General features: G+C 47.1%; 1 protein-coding gene and 1 long non-coding RNA gene across 4 annotated transcripts in view; one reads left to right on the forward strand and one right to left on the reverse strand.

Annotated features, from left to right (window-relative positions):
- Positions 1 to 5,860: 5,860 nt before the first annotated feature.
- On the reverse strand, positions 5,861 to 24,913 carry LOC119979753. The gene is made up of 3 exons (XR_005463777.1): positions 24,777 to 24,913; positions 6,666 to 6,796; positions 5,861 to 6,439 (listed from the first exon to the last, which is right to left on the reverse strand). It is a non-coding gene; the product is annotated as an uncharacterized LOC119979753 (long non-coding RNA).
- LOC119979752 (PR domain zinc finger protein 2-like) overlaps positions 24,215 to 24,915 on the forward strand; it is a 212,523-nt gene continuing 211,822 nt past the window's right edge. Inside the window, exon 1 of one of the 3 annotated variants that reach the window (XM_038822363.1) lies at positions 24,215 to 24,319. The gene's annotated coding sequence lies outside the window, so the exon portion shown is untranslated. Of the gene's footprint in view, positions 24,368 to 24,441; positions 24,600 to 24,915 lie in introns of those variants that run through there. The other 2 variants (XM_038822364.1, XM_038822362.1) reach the window with 2 other exon arrangements.

Below are 24,915 nucleotides of genomic sequence, written 5' to 3' on the forward strand. Positions count from 1 at the left end.
CAGTACTCAGAGACCCCTACTGGAAAAGGAATGCCAGTGTTAGACTGATGCAGAATTGGCTGAATGTAGATATTCTTTGGTTGTGAGGACTTGGCCAATACAAACATGCACAACACCGACAGGGTATTGATCAGCAACTTGGGTGCTTTTTCTTCTCTTTGGCCCAATGGACTGAGGTCAACTGTAACTGCTGGATCCAATTAATTTAGCTTGGCCTGTTACTGAATGTGGGAATTGTCAGAAGTTAAGGAATTTCCAAGCTGAGTCCAGAATTATCTGGTTAAATGAACAACAGGACAATGGAAGTTCTTCTCTGTAATTAGCAACCCAGTAATCAAATGATGAAAATATGGAACTTTGAAACCTGATTTCTGAAAATAGGGGGCTGGATTCTCCGTTTCAGGAACTATGTCCCCACTCCATCGTGAAAATTGTGGTCTTTTACGCCAGATAAATGGCGTCAATAGGCCACAGATTCACAGTCTTGCAGGGGGCTAGCAGACAGCTGTCGTGGAGCTCGCAGCTCCAGCTGCCGATACGGCCCCCCGCACTTCTGGATCAGAGGCCACGCATGCGCCCGACGGCAGCCTCCAGAGGCTGCGCTGTGCTTCATGGTGGACTCAGACTGGACCTGGACTGCGGAAATAGTGCCCCTGTTTGGCCGACCCGGACTACCCACACAATAAAAGCCCAGTCCCGAATGAGGCCTCCCCCTGCCCTCCAATCGCCCCACCCCCGACTGTGGCAGCCGCAGATTGAGTCCGCATCCGCCGCGCGGGTATCATGGATGGTGGGACCACATTAGAAATACGCCGTGGGGACTTCTGCTGGTCAGGGGCGGAGAATAGCGGGGCGGGCCTCAAGCAATGGGCGCAGGTGGTGGATATGCGGCGCGGTGTACTCGGGCGGAGAACCGCAGAACTGACGCCGGTCCTGATTTCATGCGTGAAACTGGATTCTCTGCCCCGGCGCCGAATGCGATTTTGCCGTCGGGGTGTGGAGAATCCAGCCCAGGATTGCTGAATGCTCATCAATGCTACAATTAAAGGATTTTCCTATTTTTCATTAAAGATGAATTTTGGCTTCTTTATTTTACTTCTTTAGTTTCAAGCTAATATAGAATCTTTATATTCACAGACAGCTTGCTTGTAGATATGAGAAGTTTGACTTACTGGGAATTGGTGCTCCAATAGCACAGACTACTGGCCAGATAACAAATATGCAACAACTGGAAACAGATAAATGGGGAAAATTGGACAAGGTGAAACTAACAGGGGTGGGCAACACAATGCGCAATTAACCTGCGTCTGATCATTACGATGCAGGCAGCGTGCAAACTTTGTGTAACCTGCTAACTAAATGATAGTCTTGCTCAGTGCAGTTCAAACACACTACTGAGATGCTGCTAAGCAGGAGGCCGAAGTTTGTTCAAGGTTAGCACCTAAATCTAGCCTGAGCTGCTTAAAGCCAAACAGCATCCCTTAAAGAGATGCATTCCAGCAATTTGGCCTGTACAAAATGTCGGACAAGGCTCCCATCTGCAACAACCATAGGTTCAAACCAGCACTGACTGACGCCACCTTCAAAAGGTGGAGGCAGGACGGGGGGGGGACACTGACAGTCAGGGACCTATACACGGACGACAGGATCGCAACACTGGACGAACTGACAGAGAAATTTCAGCTAGCTGGGGGGGAACGAGCTACGGTACCTGCAGCTCAAAAACTTCCTACGAAAGGAGACAAGGACGTACCCACAACCGCCATGACAGACACTACTGGAAGACCTACTGGACGCAAGTATCCTAGAGAAAGGGAACTGTAGTGACATGTATGACCGACTGGTAGATAGGGACGACACCGTACTGGACGCAACAAGAAGGAAATGGGAGGACGACCTGGGGATGGAGATAGGGTGGGGACTCTGGAGCGAAGCACTGCATAGGGTCAACTCCACCTCCACGTGCGCAAGGCTCAGCCTGACGCAACTAAAAGTGGTACATAGAGCCCACTTAACGAGAAACCGTATGAGTAGGTTCTTCCCGGAGGTGGAGGACAAATGTGAGCGGTGCCAAAGAGGCCCGGCCAACCACGCCCACATGTTCTGGTCTTGCCCCAGACTTGTGGAGTACTGGACAGCCTTCTTCGAGGCTATGTCCAAAGTGGTGGGGGTGAGGGTGGAGCCATGCCCGATAGTGGCGGTCTTCGGGGTTTCAGACCAGCCAGATCTATTCCTGGGGAGGAGGACGGACGCCCTTGCCTTTGCCTCCCTGATTGCCCGCCGTAGAATCCTGTTTGGCTGGCGGTCAGCAGCACCACCCAGAGCTGCAGACTGGCTGTCCGACCTCTCGGAATCTCTCCAAATGGAGAAAATCAAATTCGCCATCCGAGGGTCGGACGACGGCTTCCACAGAACGTGGGAGCCATTCATGCAACTGTTCCGGGACCTGTTTGTGGCCAACGTACATGAGGAAGAATAGTCGGGTGGCCAAGATCCAGGGGAAAATGGACGGGAATCGGGGGAAGGTAGCCGGGGGGAGGGGGGGGGGGGGGGGCTACGGGCTCGGTATGGGGGTTTGATGGCAAGCCAAGGCCCAAAACCAAACTATAAATAAATGCCTATAAACATGTGCCTCGGCCATATTGGGGAATGTAAAATATGTATGCTGGCTAAAGGGGGCGGCCACAATTATTGTTATGAAGATGCTTACCTGTAAATATTCATGTTAAATTTTTGTGTTTTCCTTTCTCTCTCTCTAATAACTTGTAATTTGTCATATATAAAATATGAAAACTCAATAAAAAAACATTTATAAAAAAAAAAAAGAGATGCATTCCGGCTGCAGCAGATTCTGGAACTGTCTGCGCAAGAGTCTTTGAGCAGGAAGTGGAGCGAAAATGCTGTAACAGGGTGAGAGTATGCTCCAATGATGTAGGCCTTGCTGCAAGAAGAGTGACGTCCTCTTCCCCGCAGGCGGCCGAGATGCTTAAATGGACCCTAAGCAGACAGTGGGAACAGTTGGCCATTGCTGTCAATGCAAACAGTCCAAAGTCCTATAGAGGCACTAACACATTATTCAAAATCCATTCAAAAAGCTAACAGTGCCAGAGGTCTGGCAAACAGCTAAAGCTTTTGCTATATTGTAATAGTTAGATAGAACAAGCGCAGGGAACTACAGACCAGTTAGTTTAATGTTAGTAGTAGGAAAATTAATGGAATCTTTACTGAGAAATGTCATTGGTGTACAGATAATGCGAGGGCAGACTGCAAAGGAGTACAAGACAACGGTCTGGATTCTCCGTTTTGGAACCCAGGTGCTTCTGCCAGTGGAGGATCAGTACTGGTCTCTGCTGGCGATAGGAATGGAGCCTGGTGTGCGAGTCTTTCCCCTTTACCATGCAAATTTATACACGGGGAAAAGCTCGCTGGATTCCACTGGAATCCTGATAAAATGATGCCGCAATACCGAGGTCTGTTGGCAGGCTCCCCTTTACCCTACCATGAAAATCCTGCCCCCCCCCCCCCCCCCCCCCCCCCCCCCACCACCACCACCACAGGAATAATGGGTGCTTTCTGCTGTGAAAAAGAGGAAGTGAAACCACTTAGGTATTTTTTAAAAAATATGTTTTTATTGGGTTTTTACATTTAACTTGTACAACATTGTTGAAAGAAATTTAAATGTAAAGAAAAAGAAACATACAGTCGAAAGTAATTATACACTCGAAGACATAAAAGCAGGTAAACCAAGTGATCCGGTCTAAATACATGGCTAACTTATATACAAATTTGAGCCATGTTGGCTTTAGGCCCCCTGCAGTTGGTTATCCCAAGCACTTTGTTCCACTATTTACATGTGGCCCCATGATATTAGAACAGACCGGGGCTTGTTCAGGGTCACTCCGGTGCGCCCTCTTGTTGATACTGTGGCAGCCTTTTCTGGGTTCTCCCTCCTTCAGTGCCCTTTGGTCCGTCTGCCCTGCTTCCCCTGTGCTCTGGGTGGTGTTTTTCCCCCTCCCTGTGAGAGAAGCGTCGCTGATTGGACTTTGAGCTAAAGTCCATAAATGGAGACGTGTGCGAAGCAGGTCCACCAAGAACCTACCATGTCATCATTGCAACCAAATGGGATATATGGCTGGAGATTGTTGGAGCAAGGAGAATAAATAGAAAAATTGTGGCAATGTAGGCATGTTGGTCACGTTAACCTTCATCAATACAAAAGAGTGTGCCAAGAAAAAGATTGCAAAGTCTACAGGAGCAGTTTACAAGTTAAGTGATCTAACTGAAGACTCACCGGGTACCAAAGTATCGAGTCAGCTTAAGGAATGTAAGCTAGGCATTCTAGTAGTACATTGAGACCAGCAACAATTTTCAGTCTATTAAAATTAAATGGGGACACTATTAAGATGGAAGTGGGCACTGCTATATCACATGTACAAACAACAAACAAAGAACTAAGAAAAGTACAGCACAGGAACTTCAGCCCACCAAGCCTGTGGACATCATGATGCCCTAACTAAAAAAAACCTTCTGCCCTTACTAGGTCCGTTTCCCTGTGTTTCTTCCCTATTCATGTATCCATCCAGATGTCCCTTAAATGTTGCTGTGCCTGCATCCACCACATCCTCTGGTAGCACGTTCCAGGCACCCACCACTTTCTGCGTGAAAAACTTACCCCCACATCTCCCTTAAACTTTCCCCCTCTCATCTGGAACCTGTGCTCTCTTGTAATTGACACTTCCACCCTTGGAAAAAGCCTCTATCCATCCTGACTATGCCTCTCATAATTTTGTAGACCTCTATCAGGTCTCCCCCTCAACCTCCATCTTTCCAATGAAAATAATCCCAGTTTACTCAACCTCTCCTCATAGCCAATACCCTTGAGACCAGGTAACATTCTGGTGAACCTTCTTTGCACCCTCTGCAAAGCTTTCACATCCTTCTGATAATGTGGTGGCCAGAACTGCACGTAATACTCCAAATGCGGCATAACCCAGGTTTTATATAGCTGCAAAATGATTTCCCAACTCCTGGACTAAATGGCTTGGCCTGATGAAGGCAAGCATGCTTTATGCCTTCTTAATCACCATGTTGCCACTTTTACGGAAACGGTGGACCAGCATGCCCAGATATGTTCCTACGGGTCTGCCATTTACAGTATAATTCATACCTAGATTTGATCCTTCAAAATGCAGCACCTAGCATTTGTCCGGATTGAACTCCATCTGCCATTTCTGTGCCCAAGTCTCCAACTACCGAGATTATGAAAGAGGCTGCCCTCTTTAAAAAGTGGGTGAAGTTTGGATGTTGTACCTGGCCTACCTCTGGGTGATCTTTAATAGCAGAGAACATTATTTTAGAACACCAGAGGAGGCAATGTAGTTTTCTAAGAGACAATGCACTGGCAGGGGAAGGAGGTCATTGAACTGTGGAGGAGATGGGTGCTCTTTCTGTCCATTTTTTCTTGTACTTTTTTTCTCATTTGTTGGTTGTTGGAGAACTTTTCTCCTTTGACATGTTTTGTTGCATTGAGGGTGAGTGCACCTTTTTTCTTGTTTCATTGTTGTTTGTGAGGTGTGTGAGCAGGCGGGGGGGGGGGGGGAGGGAAACAGCGGGGGGGGGGGAGGAGGCTCAGGAGCCTTGGGCTGGGGCTGCCAGGATAGCTGGGCGGACTAGTTAACGGGAGCAAAGTGGGGGGTGATCAGGTGGTTAGTGAAGCAGAGGGGGATGGGTTGTTGTTTTGTTCAGGGGAAGGGGGTGGGGTGGGGGAAGGGGGGCTGCTGACAAAGGTGCTGTTACTGTGCTGTAGTGTGGGAGGAAGTGGTGACGGTGGACATCCGAGGGTGGGCCTGGAGGGTGGCATGGGCCGGGGGCTGGCCAAAGAAGGGGTATGGTTGATTGGCAGGGGAGAGGGGGGGGCAGGGTGCCCTCTGACCAGGCTGGTCACATGGAATCGAGGGGGCTGAATGGGCCAGTTAAACGGTTGTGTGTTTTCATGCACCTGAGGAGCTTGAAGGCGCATGTGGTCTTTTTACAAGAAACACACTTGAAGATCAGGGATCAGAGAAGGCTAAGGAAAGGGTGGGTGGGACAAGTCTTCCATTCTGGATTAGACATGACGACGCGGGGGGGGCTGGTAAATAAACCGGTGCCGTTTGAGGTGGGGAATACAGTAGCAGATTTAGGGAGAAGGTTCATGATGGTGAGTGGGAAGCTGGAAGAGGTGCCAGTGGTTCTGGTAAACGTTTATGCCACAAGTTAGGACCATGTGGAGTATATGAGGTGGGTGCTCGGGATAATCCCGGACCTGGACTTGCACCGGTTGATTATGGGGGGGGAGGAATCTTAACATGGTCACTGATCCAGGGTTGGACCGGTCAAGCCCGAGGTTGGGGAGGGTGTCGGTGGTGGCGAAGGAGCTGAAAGCCATCTCTCGCAGGTCCTGTAAGACACAAGGCAAGGCGCATGATTAGACCGCGAGCCGGGGAAGTAGGGGTGGTGGGATGAGGGTGGGGGTGAAGATGGGAGTCTAGGGTGAGATGATGTGTGAGGGTGCGGGTAGGGGTGCAGGTGGCATAGGGTGAGTGTGATGTGGGGGTGAGGTTTGTGTGGGGGTGGTGTTGAGGAGGGGAGGGTGTTGGCTTTCGTGTCGTGGGGAAGCAACTAACCTCAGCGACCTCCCTTTCTTCCGGGATGCTGCCCACATCCAAGGCCCTCTGCCCGGCCACAGTGAGGGGCCGCAGGTCCGGTAGTCCACCCCCTGTCTTCTCACACTCCCGGCGTTGTGTGCGGCCATCTCCTGAGGGGGCGGCAGAAGAAGACAACAGTGTTAGACAGTCCGATGCATGCAGCTGAGGGGGTGGACAGCTGGTGGTGTTTCCTTTTTTACCTACTGTAAATATGGCATTTAGTGAGGTTGCCCTCCTTTCTTTGGATATCTACATTATATTGCTCAGAGTCGCCAGGTATCAAATGATACCACCACAAGGTTCAACCGGATATCGATCAAAGGGTACTTTATTTACACACACAATTAATCATGCAACATAGACACTACTAGTTAAACTACGCCTATCGACTATGACAACCTGTACTTAACTTCAGGCACCCGGCTTACGTCAGAGGAACAGTGGCTGTTGTTCGGTTCTGGGTCTATTGGTTCTGAAGAAGTAACTGCTGCTCAGCCAGGCTCATCCATCCGGTAGTGGGTGTTGAACTTGGACTTGCTTCTGGTGGTGCTGCACTTGGAAGTAGATGTTGCCGTAGCGCCAGGTCCAAGAGAGGCCGAGCACATGGTGGTCTCTCTTTTTATCCTTGGGGGTTTTCGAGCTCTTTTGGGTGGTCCTTCAGTTTAGACTCCATTAATTGGGTAATTCTTTTTTATTTTTTTTATAAATTTAGAGTACCCAATTAATCTTTTCCAATTAAGGGGCAATTTAGCATGGCCAATCCACCTACTCTGCACATCTTTGGGTTGTGGGGGCGAAACCCACGCAAACACGGGGAGAATGTGCAAACTCCACACAGACAGTGACCCAGAGCCGGGATCGAACCTGGGACCTCGGCGCCATGAGGCAACAGGGCTAACCCACTGCGCCACCGTGCTGCCCTTAATTGGGTAATTCTTGATCAGTGTGTTCGATTTGAACCAATAAAGGGGCGGGTGCCTTGATGGCTGGGCGTGTCCTAAGTGGTCATTGACCCTGTTGTTTACGCTTCCCGAGTACAGGGACTGGCACTGAAATGTCTGGGGTTGTATCGGTCGCTCAAGTATCAGTCCTTTGTCTGGCGGAGATGGGCCATCAAATGCTAATCGGTCCATCAAATGCTAATCGGTTGGGGTTTCGATACCGTCTGGATTCCTCACTCGCAAATATACATTCAGGCTCTGAGCCTGCCTGAATATCGCATTGTCCATTTTTCCTGCTATGCTTTGCGACCTTCCCTGTTCCTGGTTGTGAGTGGTCATCCCAGATGGCTACAGTGGTCTCAGTGGCTAGATCACCTGGCCATGGCGGCCAATATGAGTGCCAGCATAGATCAGGGTGGGGAGTCGCCCGCCCTCCAGGTTGGGGTTAGGGTTACGGGTGTGTTGGACATGGTTCAGTGCCAGTGGCAGAGGAGGTTGTGCAGTTTCTTCCTGCACTGTTGGCTGGTCCGGACGGTGTTGCCGGTGGTGCTGACTGCCTTTGCCACCCGTGCCCAGGCACGACGAACGGCAGGAGCTAGCAGCCTCCTTCCCGTGCCGGTGTACAGGGTCACCCTCTTCTCCACGAGGTTCAGGAGGGTCTCGAGCTCAGCGTCGATGAAATGGGGTGCCGCCCTCCTTACTACCATCTTGTTGGCCAGGATGGTGTGTGTGGAGTTAAGTGTGAATATGTGGCTACAACGTGCCAGCTTCCTCATTGTGAAACCAGCGAATCCGTCGCCATTTCTCAATTGAATCGATTGTGTTCCGGTGCTAGCCCCTTAACGGTAGCGGAATCGGTCCAGATATGGCGCTGGTTTTTCTATTGAGTAAGTCCACAAATTCTGCACTGGCATCAACACTTAGTCTCAGAAACGGAGAATCCCGCCCCATGCATTTCTACTTGCCAAGTGAACAATAATCGGAATGATATTCAGCACCCTACTTGCCTAGAAATTATTTAGGATGTAGTGCATAGGAAGATGCAAAAGGCTATCCTTAAGAAAAGGAGCCTTGCTTCAATGATTGGAGACTGGGGGGAACATTTGTGGCACTATAGTCACACTGACTCTTTTGTGAGCTTGGTTATGGCCTGTTAACACCCAGGTGATTAAGGTGTTGCTTTTTCTACTGGAATGTAACATTTGTTCTGATTTAGGCTGAGTTGCAGAATTGAGAAATGGGTTCTTGCAAACTGCTTGTTCCTCTAATGAAGTTTGGCAAACTGCAGACTGAGCCAGGGTGCTTTGATAACTTGAAAATTTCTTAGCCACAGTAACTTTTTATTTGTGTTATTGTGTTTTTTTGTTTCCAGAAACATCAGTTGACGGATGATGTTGAGTGTTTGGGCATCTCTCTGATCTCCTGCATCTGCAGCAGAGGTTCTACAGCAAAGGAGACTTTTTTGTCTTTCGTGGATGCACTACTAAAGAGACAATACAGACTTACTGAAGCAATCCAGAATCCACAGGCCATAGAGAACTCATTGTGACTTTCTGAAAATGCATTCCCTTCTTCTACAAGGATTTTTAAAAAATTAGTTAATCAAAACTAGGGTTGTCTCGAGTTCCAGCCATTGTTTCAAGCAGATGGTGATGTTATAGATGCCTAGTTCATGGAAATATTTGAGATAGTTTTTAGCTCTGGGAAGATTAAATTTCACTTCAGAAAATTGGATCAATGCAACTAAAGCAGCTTGAAGACTTTACAATTAAAAGGCTGGGCTGGGGCCACATTGACTTGACGGGGTCAACTGTTCGAAAGGTAAGAAAATAAAACAGCAGGTGAGCTTACTTAGCTGGAGAATTGGATACAAGGACTGGGATTTCCCGCCCCGGTGCGGCAGGTCCTGCCGGAGTAGATGCGGTGGGCCGTTCAAATTTCCATTCACTTCTTTGGGACTGAAAGATCCTGCCGTCGAGAGGCACCCAAAAATTCTGGCCAAGGTGTCTACACAGCTTGCAAAGAAATGTGGCCCTAAGCATTCCTTTGCTTTGGGAGTTAAAGCTACAATTAATTTAAAAGTATTCCGTGAATCCTGCAAGGTTATGTCACCATGGAAATGGGTGGAGCTTAAGAAAGTTCTAGGATTTCAACTTATCCATGGGGAAAAGGCCATACTGAAAAGGTGCTGCTGTTGGCAGGCTCCAGGCAGCAAAAATGTTGTTGTTAGCTGGCTTTGTGTAGCTGAAGCTCAGAAGAAGTCCAAGGAGCCGTTAAGATAGTTCTTTGCAGTTAGGGCTCAGGAAATGTCCTGGGGAACTGAGGAGGTGGCAGAAGGTCACTGGCTCCATTCTGGAGAGGGTTAGATCTAAGAAGAAGACCTCCAGCTTGGTGTGGCTGGGAAGATTGGAGCTTGTTGCAATCCAGGGGTAGTGCCAGCTCAGTCAGTTAACCAGCTATTTAAGAGCTGAAGTTGTATCAGTATTGTAGAGGGTGAAGTGCAGATTTGGAAATCTATGGGAATGGAGGCTCGGGAGAAAGTTTGGGAAGTGTGCAGTTCTTGAGAATTGGAGTGGCTTTGAAGGAATTCAGAGGCTTGATCTTCGAAGGTGAAAGGTTTGGAGTCCCTCATGAGGGAGACAGAATATCAATGGTTGACTCATGATTGTTTATGACATCTGGGGGAGGGGGGGTTGCTGATAAATCCATGGGATCTGTTTTGGTCGTATTTGCAATTTATTTAATATGGTTTGTTCCATCACAGTTTGCTTGTGAATTTACACGTATCTCTTATTAACCCTGAATGTTGGAGTATAAGATAGATATTGTGAATGTTCTTATCTTCTTGACCTTGAGTTTTTTTTGTTTTGTTTAAAATCTGTGAAATTTGCACATTCTCCCCGTGTCTGCATGAGTTCACCTCCACGACCCGAAGATGTGCAGGTTAGGTGGATTGGTCACATTAAATGCCCCTTAATTGGAAAACAAATAATTGGGTATTCTAAATTAAAACAAAATTTTTTTTTAACCCTCCTGCTACTATCTTCTATGTATCTATGCCCCCTCTTCCCAAGTGGGTGCTAATAAGGCCCTGGGGTTCACCTCGGGATAGAGGCGCAGCTGCATTAATTGGAAAAAAGAATAATAATTGGGTACTCCAAATTTATTTTTATAAATCTGTGGAATCTGGTGTCTTCAAACACTAAGGGTAGAATTTTCCGAAAAAAAGTGTCAGGTTCTGACTGAACAGGTATGTTTCTCCTCAGCAAAACAGCCAGGTTTCCTCTCCAGATCTTCTGACACTTTGTCAAAAGAAAGCAGGTGGGTGTGTTTTGCGCTGTCACTCTGACGAGGTGGGGCCTCATCAAGGTGGCAAGCCCGGTTCTGCGGAGCCCTGATCTCAAAGTGAAAGTGAAGGCCCCTACCACCATCTCCGGCATCGGGGTATCAGTGCCCAACCCCACCACCATTGCTAGCATTCCCACATTGTTGGAACCCCACCATGGGGTTCCCAAGAGACCCTGTCCCTGGTTCCACTCCCTGGCACTGTTAACCCTCTCTCAAGAGTCTGCAGCCAAAACAGGATTTGCGCCCCTGGTGAACGGGTTCAGAAAGTAATCTTGAATCTCAAACTTTGTCTACTTTTAAAAAAAATTTAGAGTACCCAATTATTTTTTCCAATTAGGGGTCAATTTAGCGTGGCCAATCCACCTATCCTGCACATCTTTTGGGTTGTGGGGTGAAACCCACACAAACACGGGGAGAATGTGCAAACTCCACGCGGACAGTGACCCAGGGCCGGGATTCGAACCCAGGTCCTCAGCGCCTTAAGCAGCAATGCTAACCACAGCGCCACTGTGCTGCCCTCACTTTGTCTACTTTTAAGCAAAACATTATTGGTCCCTAATGGGATCTTCCCAATAACTTGGGGGCCTGGCCTCGGATCATAATAATAGAGAATTGTGAAAATATCATGCATCGGGCACTGGTGATCGTATGGTGATATCATCGTGCATCGGTAATCGCATGATGACGCCAGCAAACATACCAAATGTATTTTCAGCCAATGATATGATTTTTGAAACCTCCTCTCAGGCCCACACCAGTGCTTCTATTCTCTTTTGAACTGCAGGGACGACCAGAAGATGTTATATTTTGTACACAGTAAAATAGTTTCAGAGATGAGTACTGATTGCGTCTCTGCTGGTATGCAAGTTCCTCTGCCTCCAATAATGGGTATACGTCTCTCTGGAGAGAGGAGATAATGAACTTCCCTCTCCTAGCATAGAGAGCATCAGCCACCAGTAGCCAAGAAACAGATGTTACAGATGCTGCCTGCTCTGACCTGGAAGCTTTATTGATTCAGGAGGTGCAGCAGGCATCACTGACAACGCCAGTATTTGTTGCCCATCACTAATTTCCCTTAATGATAGTGAGGCATCTCCTTGAAAATTGAGTGGTTTCCTTCCCGGCCATTTCAGAGAGGAGGTAAGAGTCCCATAATGCTGTGGGTCTGGAATCACAAGTAAGCTAGATGGGGTAAGGAGAGCAGAATTCCTTCTCTAAAGGACATTGGTCAACCAAGGATCCTGACACATACGAAGTCACTGCCACAGTCAACCTCACCATCACTGGTAGTACCGTCCTTGCCTTGCTCTGATGCTGCAGAGCACCTACCTGAAAGAGGTGACAGATTTTGGTGAGCACCTCCTTTGGAAAATGGAGTTGACACATAATTAATAACCTGATAGTGGGCAGATGTTACAACTAGGACTCTCTCTCCTGTCCTGTTCATGTGCTGTATAGAACGCTTTGCTGAGTCCATCAGGAAGGACTGCAGGCATCCTTCTTCTGCTCGGATCCAGGGCAAAGGACTCCAGTTGATTGGCAGCCCAAGCACCAAGCTAAACATTCACTCGTTTCACCACTGATGCACAATATCTACTATATTGGATTGGATTTGTTTATTGTCACGTGTACCGAGGTACAGTGAAAAGTATTTTCTGCGAGCATCTAAAACAAATCATTTAGGACATGAAAAGAAAAGAAAATACATAATAGGGCAACACAATGTAAATACATAGACACCGGCACGGGTGAAGCATACAGAAGTGTATTATGAATCAGGTCAGTCCATAAGAGGGTCGTTTGGTAGTCTGGTAAGAGTGGAAAAGAAGCTGTTTTTGAATCTGTTTGTGCGTTCATATACAAGATGCACTGCAGCCGCTCATCAAGCCTTACACAACAGCGCCTTCCAAACCCACAACGTCTATCATCTAAAAAAGACAAGGGCAGATACATGGGAACACCACCACCTACAAGTTTCCCTCCAAGCCACACACTATCCAAACTCAGAAATATATCACTGTTCCTTCACTGTTGCTCTGTCAAAGTCCTGGAACACCCTTCCTAATAGCACTGTGGGTGTAACTGTACCACATAGAACATAGAACAGTACAGCACAGAACAGGCCCTTCGGCCCTCGATGTTGTGCCGAGCAATGATCACCCTACTTAAACCCACGTAACCCGTATACCCGTAACCCAACAATCCCCCCATTAACCTTACACTATGGGCAATTTAGCATGGCCAATCCACCTAACCCGCACATCTTTGGACTGTGGGAGGAAACCGGAGCACCCGGAGGAAACCCACGCACACACGGGGAGGACGTGCAGACTCCACACAGACAGTCACCCAGCCGGGAATCGAACCTGGGACCCTGGAGCTGTGAAGCATTGATGCTAACCACCATGCTACCGTGAGGCCCCTAATTGACATTGACTGCAGCGGTTCAAGGAGGCATCTTGCCACCATCTTTTTTAAAAATTTAGAGTATCCAATTCTTTTTTTCCAATTAAGGGGCAATTTAGCACGGCCAATCCACCTAACCTTCACGTCTTTTAGGTTGTGGGGGTGAGACTCACGCAAACACGGGGAGAATGTGCAAACTCCACACGACAGTGACCCAGGGCCGGGATCAAACCCGGGTCCTCAGCGCCGTGATCTTGCCACCGTCTTTATGTTCTATGTTCTATGTTCTTTAGGGATGAACAACAAATGCTGACCCAGCCAGTGATGCCCACCTCCCGTGAAAGAATACATTAAAAAACACAGCTTTCTGTTATCCTGTATATAACATTCCCAGCCGTACATTATCCTGAATAAAACATACACCAAGTTATGTTTACCTGCATAAAACATGCTCTCGGCTATTGGTTATCCTTTGTGTAGCATATTAATAGCTTGTGTAAATTATGCTCCTTACTAGATTTTTGCAAACATGTCCCCAGGTACTTTATTGCACCAATATGCATTCAGCTATTTTTTTAATATGCAAGTTCCCAGCTATTATCCTGTATGTAACACATTCCCAGCCATTACCCAGGAACACTGTCATATCTTATCCTAGTTGTAACATATGCCCATTAACAAGTTATTAATTATCTCAACCTCTCCACAGCTATGCCCTCTTCACCACATATTATCTTACAGTTTTCCTCTGCACGCAATGTTTCCATTCCCCTGTCAGGTCGGCCAATGACTGATGAACTGAGAGCTTAGGACTGATGAGTGAGAAAAAAAACAAGGTAAAGGCTAGCAGGTGGCAGGCTGTTGACAGCACCTACATTGCAACAGTCTTCTGCTCCTGATTCCCTGGAAAACAAACACAACAACTCAGAAACAAATTAAGAATGTCAGATGCCTCCTCGAATCCGTGTTGTACTTGTCCTGACAAAGGGCTTGTCGAGAGCAGGGCTACTGGTTCAGTGCATATACAATGTCTGCACATTGTCTGCCTGTCAGCAAAGTGCTGTGTGCTTAGCATCACTCAACACTGGCTTCATCGTAGCTCCACCTGCGAATCACAGTTGTTCAAACAATGCTAATTCTCCAGTCGCTTTTCCAAAACAAATTCACAGTGTTCGCAACTTTAATTTTTCACTGATTTTCTTGAAGATGGTGATCCTTGCTGGAGTACGATCCCTCAAGAACCGGGTGCCCACTGCCATCTAGCTCCACTAACCATTCTTAATGTGTGGGCTTTATAGTGCGTCAAACCTTTTCAGTACTTGATCTGGGAGTGCTTGATGGGGCAACGCAGAGGGAGTTTTACTTAGCGCCTCACCCACACAGAATTTGACCTGGGAGTGTTTGATGAGGATAAAGAATTTGAAGTTATTATCTGTCTGATAGGCCTGTAGAGTGTAACATGTCATTGGCCCTGATTTCACTAAAAAGCAACCAGTCAAACAACGATCAGTGCTTCTCATTGGATGTATGCAGAAACCAATCAGATATCTCAAGCAAAATTGTGACATAGCCTAGGTGTTATGAAACTTTTGATTTCCTTGTATTTAATTCTACTCCTTAACCTTGCCATTTTGGTGATTCCTGACAACAAACTGTTGATTCCTCAACATTTCCCATTTCCTGCAGAAATACTTTGATTCCATATTGATAATCTTGGCCGGGATTCTCCCCTACCCGGCGGGGCGGGGTGTCCAGCGGGATGGAGTGGCATGAACCACTCTGGCGTCGGGCCGCCCCAAAGGTGCGGATTTCTCGCACCTTTAGGGGCCAAGCCCTAACCTTGAGGGGCTAGGCCCGTGTCGGAGTGGTTGGTGCCCCGCTAGCCGGCGGGAAAGGCCTTTGGCGCCACGCCAGCCGGGGCCGAAGGGATTTCGCTGGCCGACGGAAGTCCGCGCATACACCAGAGCGTCAGCGGCTGCTGACGTCATCCCCGCACATGCGCAGGGGAGGCCCGCCAATCGGTGGGCCCCAATTGCGGGCCTGGCCACCGTGGGGGCACCCCCAGGGGCCAGATCACCCCGCGCCCCCTCCCCAGGACCCCGCCTGCGCCGCCAGTCCCGCCGGTAAGGGAGGAGTTTTGATTCCCACCGGCGGGAGTGGCATGATAGCAGCGGGACTTTGGCCCATCGCGGGCCGGAGAATCGCCGGGGAGGCAGGGGGCACCGACCGGCGCGATTCCCGCTCCCGCCGAATCTCTGGTGCCAGAGACTTCGGGAGACGGCGGGGGCGAGATTCACGCCGCCCCCCGGCGATTCTCCTACCCGGCGGGGGGTTGGAGAATCCAGCCCCTTCTGTCCATCATGGGCTTCCTCCGTTTTCCACCATTGTTGTTCGTGATCCGACCCACTACAGTCGTGTCCTCAGCAAACTTGTAGATGGAGTTGGAGCCAAATTTTGCCGCACTGTCGTGTGTGTATAGGGAGTATGGTAGGCGGCTAAGTATGTAGCCTTGACGACTATCGTGGAGGAGGTGTTGTTGTTTATCCTTACGGATTGTGGTTTCTGGGTCAGGTAGCCGAGGATCCAGTTGCAGACGGAGGAGCCAAGTCCTAGTTTTTGGAGCTTTGATAGGAACTTGGCAGGGATTATGGTGTTGAAGGAGCCCATCAAGGGATGTCACTGTTTCGCCTCGCCAGAACTAGCTTTTGTTATCTGGGTATCCGGATGGCCCATGATTGGGCTTTGCTTCATAAATTAAATTATACTAGTCCGGTTAATGGTGTCAAATCTGAATTACAGAAGTGGGCCAACCTCCCTCTGTCCTTGGCGGGCAGGGTTCAGACTATTAAAATTAGAGTTTTGTTTCTTTTTCAATGTCTCCCCACTTTTCTCCCCAAGTCCTTCTTTGTCAAAGTTAATATATTAGCGTTCTCATTTATTTGGCGGGTAAGACTCCAAGGATCCGTGGGGAATTTCTCCAGAGAGGTAGGCAGTCAGGAAGCTTGGCTTTACCCAATTTATTATTTTACTACTGGGCAGCCAATATCCAGAAGGTACTGTTGTGGTCAGTAATCCGGGTTCCATATGGGGACAAATAGAGACGAGTTCCTGCAAGGTTTCTAGCCTTTCTACAATAGTAACCGCATTGTTATCTTTCTCTCCAGGAAGATTTTCCCTGAATCCAGTACTGGTGTCCACTCTGAAACAGTTCAGACAGCATTTTAAGCTCTGTTCCGTGTCTTTGCTCGCCCCCATCTGCAACCACATTTTCTGCCTGCGGGTTTGGACTCAATGTTTAAATCATGGGAGGGGCCGGGCTTGGAGAGGTATGGGGACCTGGAGGGAAGGTTTGCCAGCTTTAAGGAGCTGTCAGAGAAATGTTATACTGGTTCCAGCCTTTGCAGATACTTTGAGGTGTGATTTTTCGCACAAGGCTTTTCCATCTTTCCCTTTGACACCATTCTCATCCTTGTTGAAGAGAACTTTGACTTTGGCTGGGTCTGGTGGGGGGATTATTTTGTGCATATACAGCCAGATCCTATTAGCAGAGTCAGCTTCATTGAATGAGGTGAAGGTGAAATGGGAGGGTGAGTTGGATCTCATTCTGGATGATGAGGTACGGAGCAAGACCCTTCACAGGGTCAACTCCACGCGTTCATGTGCTCGGCTTAGTCTGATCCAATTCAAGGTGGTGCACAGGGCACATCTGACTAAAGCGAGGATGAGCGGATTCTTCTCTGAGGTGGAGGACAAGAGTGCTGGTCTTGGGGGCCAGCTGATTCACATTCGATGTGTTTTGGTTTTGTCCCAAGCTTTTGGGTCTCTTTCTTCGACAACACATCAGAGATATTCAATGTTGTTTTGGAGCCATGTCTGCTGGTGGTCATTCGGGGTGTCAGACTCATCGGTGCTGCAGACGGGGGTGAAGGCGGATGTCCTCGCTTTTGCTTCGTTAATAGCCTGGAGTCGAGTTCTGCTTGGGTGGAGGTCTCCTACTCCGCCCGATGCCTCAGCTTGGTTGGGTGAACTCATGTTGTTCTTACATTTGTCAGTCAAGTACACCATTAGGGGGTCGACAGAAGGCTTCTACATAAGATGGTAGCCATTCATTTCTTTTTTTTTAAAAACTAGTTAACCGCCAGTTAAGGGTTTTAGCTTAGTTTTGGGGGGTTTAGGATAATAGGTGCATTTTCTTGTTAACCTTGTTTTGCGTTTATTGTGCAACTCTGGTTTCTTTGTATGATTTTGCTTCTGAAAAATTTAAATCATTTTTTAAAACATGATTTGTCCTGGATGGTGTCAAGCTTTTTGAGTGTTGTTGGAGCTGCATTCATCCAGGCAAGTGGAGAGTATTCCATCACTCTGCTGACTTGTGCCTTGCAGATGGTGGACAGGCTTTTGGGAGTCAGGAGAGTTATTCACCGCAGTTCCCAACCTCTGACCTGCTCTTATAGCCACAATATTGATATGGCTTGTCCAGTCCAGTTTCTAGTCAATGGGAACCCCTGGGATGGCATTTACACATGTAATCCTGCTTCTCACAAACCAGAATCCCCCAAAATCCACTCCTGCAACTTACTTTTTAGGTAGCCAAGAACTGTAACCAGGTCAGACAGTGGGGGAACACCAAGACAGGAATGATGATGATGCAGATACACCGTTGCTTGACTTCACATTCACATCTGCTAGTTCAGGGACTCTATATCTTAGAGGGTAGAATAGAGGCGGGATCTGCAAGTGGTGAGACAAGAGACACAAATTTCACTGCAACCAGGTAAAGGGTAAGCATAATACAGGTGCCAGTTTACCTGAGAATGAGGTCTCACATGAGTTCTGCTGCATAGGACTCAATTGAAGGCTTTGATGAGGCAGACTACAAAAGGCTGATGAGTATACACAACAAAATCTTTGGTATATTGGAAGCTTGCCAGAAAGGCTACATTCAATGCCAAAGAATATGGATGAATCCAGCGCCAACTTGGCTCAGGGATTTGCACATAGCTTGGAGCCAATTCTTTCCAGCATTTAAGTAGTTGCCAACTTCACGAGCATACATGTATCATATTGCAGTGTCTGATGTCGTACCTTCCTTTGCAGCACAAGTCATATTGACGCCACACAAGTGCCAGGCAATGACCATCTGCAATAAGAGAGTATTTAACCAGCGTCCCTTGAAATTCAATGGCATAATCATTGCTAAACCCCCACTCTCAACATCCTAGGGGTTACCATTATCCATAAACTGAACTGCACTTTCCATTCAATACCGTGGCCAAAAGAGCAGGTCCGAAGCTAGGAATCCTGTGGCAAGTAACTCACCTCCTATCTCTCCAAAATCAGCTACAAGGCAAAAGTCAGAAGTGTGATGGAATACTCTCCACTTGCCTGCATGAGTGCATTTCAACAACGTTCAAGAAGCTTGACATCATTCAGGACAAGACAATCCGCTTCATTGGCACCACATCCACACCCTCCACCATCGATACACAGTGGCAGCAGTGTGTACTGTCTACAATATGCACTGCAGGAACTCATCAAGCCTCCTTAGGCAGCATTTTCAAAATCCATGACCACTACCATCTAGAAGTACAAGGGCAGCAGACACATGGAAACATCACCACCTAAAAGTTCCAATCCAAGCCAACTATCATCCTGACCAGGAAATATATTGTTGTTCCTTGACTGTCACTGGGTCAAGAATCCTGAAATCCCTCTCAACAGCACTGTGGGTGCACCTACACCACATGGATTGCAGTGGTTCAAGAAGAGAGCACACCACCACCTCTGAAGAACAATTCAGTATTGGCAATAAATGTTCCATACCCCAAGAATGCATAAAAAATAAAATCAGTTGGCAGTACGGTGGTGCAGTGGTTAGCACTGCTGCCTCATGGCGCCGAGGTCCCAGGTTCGATCCCGGCCCTGGGTCACTGTCTGTGTTGAGTTTGCACATTCTCCCCGTGTTTGCGTGGGTCTTGCCCCCGCAACCCAAAGATGTGCAGGGTAGGTGGATTGGCCACACTAAATTGCCCTTAAATGGAAAAAATGAATTGGGTTCTCTAAATTTATAAAACAAAAATCAAGGTCCACCTAACATCTGAGTGCTGAGAAGAATCTCAGAATTCTTATAATGGCTCTGGAAACTAGTAAGCATAAAAGCTCCCAGGGTGTCACAAAGACACTCTGATGACAGTGCATCCTGCTGAGTCCATCTCTCCCCACTTCTCGATCTTCTGGCAGCTTGTTCTGTTTTCTGCTCATTTTTCAAGTCATGCTTAATGTCAGGAGGAAGCCCTATTCGGCAAGTGCTTTTGGGAACAACGGTTTGTGCAGAAGCCTGGAAGTCAGCAAAAACTACTTCAGCATTAGTCAGCCACTCCCTGTCGACACTTGCAACATGACATTTTGCAACATGACACAATTCAACTTAGTTACATTTTGCAGTCACTGCCACATGTTGTCTGAGGGTATTTGTCTTTATGGATGTCCAGCAGGCACATGACATTGTTCTGCACAAGAGGGCATACAGAATCGGAAGTAACCTTGTGATAGGAGTTGGTAACTGGCTGAGTGGTAGGAGAAAGAAAGTAGGGTGAATGGGAATGTTCTTTGATTGGAATGATGAGAAAAGTTGTGTTCCCAAAAGAACTATACCACCCTAAGTTAGGAGGCAATATAGGTTGTGTAGGTGAAAGCAGGAAGTTACAAGGGAACATCATTAAATTGAATGTTTGGTGGAATTCAATGTTGGGAAATCGATGGATACAACAAAGACAAATTGAAATATTTTCTTAATGGTGAGAAAATAGGTACTGTGGACAAGAAAACTGATTTAGGGGTGCATGGAATCTAATTAATTAAAGGCTGGTGCATAGGCACAAAGAACAACCGGAAAGCTAACTTTAATTTCAACAAAGCCAAAGGATAAAAGTGAGAAAGTGATGCTTTAGTTGTAAGCCATGGTTCTGCATTCAGTTTTGGCATTTTGTTTTTCTTTATTCATCTGTGGGATGTGGGTATCATTTGCAAGGCCAACATTTATTGACATTGGCTAAACGACCTCGAGAATGTAGTGGTGAGTCCCCTGCTTGAACCACTGCAGTCCATATGTTGAAGGCACACACACAGAGCTCCAGGATTTTGAACCAGTCATGATGAAGGGATAGTGATGGATTTACATGTCATAGTAATGCATGACTTGGGTGTGATGGTTTTCATGTGTGCCCACTGGTCTTGCCCTTCTAGGTGATAGGGGTCATGGCTTTGTGGAGTTCTATTGAAGAAGGCGTAGCAAATTTCTGCAGTACATCTTGTAGATGGTACAGACTCTGGTAACTGTGTGCTGGTGGTGGTGTGTGTGAATGCGTAAATTGATAATCCCAACCAATCAGGCTGCTTTATCCTAGATAGTGTTGAGCTTGAATGTTTACATAGAATTTACAGTGCAGAAGGAGGCCATTCGGCCCATCGAGTCTGCACCGGCCCTTGGAAAGAGCGCCCTACTTAAGCCCACATCTCTACCCTATCCCAATAACCCCACCTAACCATTTTGGACAATAAAGGCAATTTTGAATGGCTAATCCACCTAACTTGCACATCTTTGTCTGTGGGAGAAAACCGAAGCACCCAGAGGAAACCCATAGACACGGGGAGAATGTTGTTGGAGTTGCACTCTTCTGAGAAAGTGAAGAGTATGCCATTACACTCCTGTCTTGTGCCTTGTAGATGATTGAAAGGTTTTGGGTGGCGAGTCATCTACTGTAGAATACCCAGCCTCTGATCTGCTCTTGTAGCCACAGTCCTCACCCAGTTAGATTTCTGATACAGGGTAAATGGTGAACCTGAAGATGGTATGATATTCAGTGATGGTAATGCCCATTATCTGCAACCAGAAAACAAAACCTTCAATCATTGCCTTGCACTTTTGTGGCACAAATATTTATTTCCACTTAGTATCCCACGCCTGATATTGTCTAGGTCTTGCTGCCTGTGGGTACGGACAGCTTCATTATCCAGGGAGTTGGGCATTGGACCTTAGGAAAGATATATTGGCCTTGTAACAGGTAGAGTGCAGATTCACAAGAATGATACAAGGGCTTAAAGGGTAAAATTATAAGGCTAGTTTGCATAAACTTGATTTGTATTCAGAGGTTAGAAGGTTGAGAGATGCTTCAATCATGGTGGTTAAAATGATAAAAAGAGGGCAGCACGGTGGCCTAGTGGTTAGCACAGCTGCCTCACGGCGCTGAGGTCCCAGGTTTGATCCCGGCTCTGGGTCACTGTCCGTGTGGAGTTTGCACATTCTCCCCGTGTCTGCGTGGGTTTCACCCCCACAACCCAAAAATGTGCAGAGTAGGTGGATTGGCCATGCTAAATTGCCCCTTAATTGGAAAAAATAATTGGGTAATCTAAATTTTAAAAAAAAAGAAAAAAAAATGATAAAAAGATTCAACAAGGTAGAAACAGTGAAACTATTTATTTTGCTGAGGGAATCAGACCCAGGGGCATATGGTTAGGATTGAAACCAGGAAACATATTTTCCACACAAATTGTTGTAAAAATCAGGAACTCCTCCTCCCCCCCCCCCCCCCCCCCCAAAAAAAAACCAGTGCTGGGTGGAAGGAAATTTTCAAAATAGAGATTGATAGATATTTGTCAGGTAGCTTGATATGAAGAAGGAGATGATAGGTGGAGTGAAGGTGCAGATTAGCCAAGAATTAAGGGAATGGTTTTACAGGTTTAAGGAGCTGACTGACCTACTCCTGGTCTTATGTTACGAAAATTCAAATTTAGGTGAATAAACACACTGCTTACAAATAGTCATAAATAGCATTTTGACATAAAGATTAGGAGGAATTTCTTCAGCCGGAGAGTGGTGAATCTGTGGAACTCTTTGCCACAGAAGGCTGCGGAGGCAAAATCACTGGGTGTCTTTAAGACAGGGATCGACAGGTTCTTGATTAATAAGGGAATCAGGGATTATGGGGAGAAGGGGATGAGAAAAATATCAGCCATGATTGAATGCAGAGCAGACTCGATGGGCCGAGTGGCCAAATTCTGCTTCTATGTCTTATGGTCTTATTTTCCTCATATACTGCAGTTTCATATATTGATCTGTTCGCACAATATACATATAATCAGATAAATTTGAGTAAATTTCTTTGGTGCTTCTCATGCATCATTCAAATGTTTTGCAGTTATGGGTGGCACAGTGCTTAGCACTGCTGCCTCACTGCACCAGGTAACTGGGTTCAATTCCCAAGTTGGGTGATTGTGTGGAGTCTGCATGTTCTTCCAGAGTCTGTGTGGGTTCCTTCTGGGTGCTCCGGTTTCCTCCCACAGTCTAAAGATTTGCAGGTTAGGTGGATTGGCTATGTTAAATTGCCCCAGGTTAGGTGGATTGGCTATGTTAAATTGCCCCTTTGTGTCCAAACGGTTAGGTGGAGTTACTGGGATAGAGTGAGGGCCTGGATGCTCTTTTGCAAGGTTGGTGCAGTCACGGTGGGGCAACTGTCCTCATTTGGCTGTGTAGTGATTTGATAATTGTATCCAAGTGGGTTTTTCTAACATGTATTACACCCATTACAAGGTGCTAGGAGTGAGAGAAACCATAAGAAAATTTGTCAAGGTTATTTCAGAAATTATGAAAGTTCATGCTTCCCCCCACCCAAAAAAACCCAACAAATTCAGTTAAGTGTTCAAAGTATTCACCCATTCCAACAGTGCCCTCACTGGTTTTTAGTGCTGTTCGAGGTAATTTCTGTTGTTAACAAACAGCAAGTCGTGGTATGTTTTGTGAATGGTCCATCTTGCTGTCAATCATTAAATGTTATGTATTTCTCTCTCGTACAAAATGAAGTATCAGAGATGGCCCTGACTGCATTCAGAAAATTCAGTCCAGTAATTAGAGTAACGCGCTAGTTATCTACTTTGGCAGTTATGGTTTATTACCACTATGAATCATGTGAGTTGCAGCATAATTGTCTCCAATTAACCCAATTCCTAGGTACTCAAATGAGGCACTAGCTTCTTATTACACCAAGTGAGGAAATCGATTAGTGATATTTCAAACAAAGGCAACCATGTGGTAATTTTATGATTTGAAGTATGCAACTTTTAAACGCAATGTTAGAGGACCCTATTTTTCTATGTAATCAGTTACTGAGGAGGAAAAGTGGTAGAAATGTCAACATTTTTGAGCAGTTTCTGGTTCAAATTCTGTTCTTCCTACTTGTTTTATTATAACTAGTCATTATCATAGATTGTTGTTCAATTGGCAGTTTTCATTCCCACTATTCCGGCTTTTGATTGGTGTGTAACGTACGTGGTCTATTGTGATTTGTTCTTTTCCGAATATGTAATCGGAGGCAAACATGTGCCATTACGACAGGTATTTAAATGTGTAACAAGAGTAATGCCTGAAGTGCCTTGAACAGAGATGCTACTCCAGCAATTACACAGGAAATAATAGTTTAACAATGTGCAAGTAAACACTTTTTTTCACGCATGAGGATCGCTAATGCTTCAGTGACTGGAGTCTTTTATTTTTGCTTCGACAGCAGCCAGAATGATAATGATTCCTTCGAGATATAATGGGTTACTGAAGTCTTGCAATGAAGACAAAGAACATTAACGATAAAACAAGAAGCATTAAAAGAATGTGATCAGCATACTGTTTATTTATAATGCAGAATAGAAGATAGGCAATGAAAACGTACATACAAGTTGTTGCTCAAGAGCTTGTCTGGGATGGGGGTGAACCTTAAGATTAGGGTTGTCTGGTACATTACCCTGGTTGTGCAGAGTTAGCTAATCTCACCTCTGGCAACTGGAGGGATACTTCAATGGGTTTCAGCATTCTGGAGTAACCAGTGCTGGGAAGTGTCCTTGTGTGAATGCGATGACTCCCCTGGTCGATGATCCAGCCAGCACAAACAGGTGGGGTGGAGGGGAAAAGGGTGCTATTTGAGGCAAAGGAGCGGAAAGGTAGGTGGGGTTGGACTGCTCGCATGGTCAGCTCAAATCAGGAGATGATGGGTTAACAAGCGAAAAACACATGGCTCTCTTGGCAGAAATGTTGTTTCTTTTTTGTCCCCAAAAAAAGTTTTCAGGCAAATGTCCACTAAGGCGGCGCCCACAGCGGATGCGTGAATGTGGAAGTAGTCTGCTCTCTCCTTCTGGGCAGGTGAAGGGTGCGCGCGGGTGTGAGGCTTCTGAGGTGAGTTGCCCGGTCAGAGTGACCGCCTCAGGGCCGTGGGGCCTGAGGGAAGCCCAGAGTCAGTCAGTCAGGCCGCCGCTGCCGCCCGTCCCGGCGCCATCTTGCGGGGACGCCGAGTCCCGCTTTTCCCGGAGCGCGCCCACCCCGTCCGTCGCCTCACGCGCGCACACGGTTTACCTCAGCTTTTGGCTCTCCCGGGGACCACCGCTCGCCGTTAATCCGGCTCCTGTCAACTCGAAAGGGGAGGGAGAGGGTGAGCGCGCGAGGCGACTACTCAGCCTCCCGCCCGCCGGCCGGGGTTGACAGGCGGCTTTCC

The sequence above is a fragment of the Scyliorhinus canicula genome, chromosome 16 (assembly GCF_902713615.1).
Source record: "Scyliorhinus canicula chromosome 16, sScyCan1.1, whole genome shotgun sequence".
Lineage (NCBI taxonomy): Eukaryota > Metazoa > Chordata > Chondrichthyes > Carcharhiniformes > Scyliorhinidae > Scyliorhinus > Scyliorhinus canicula.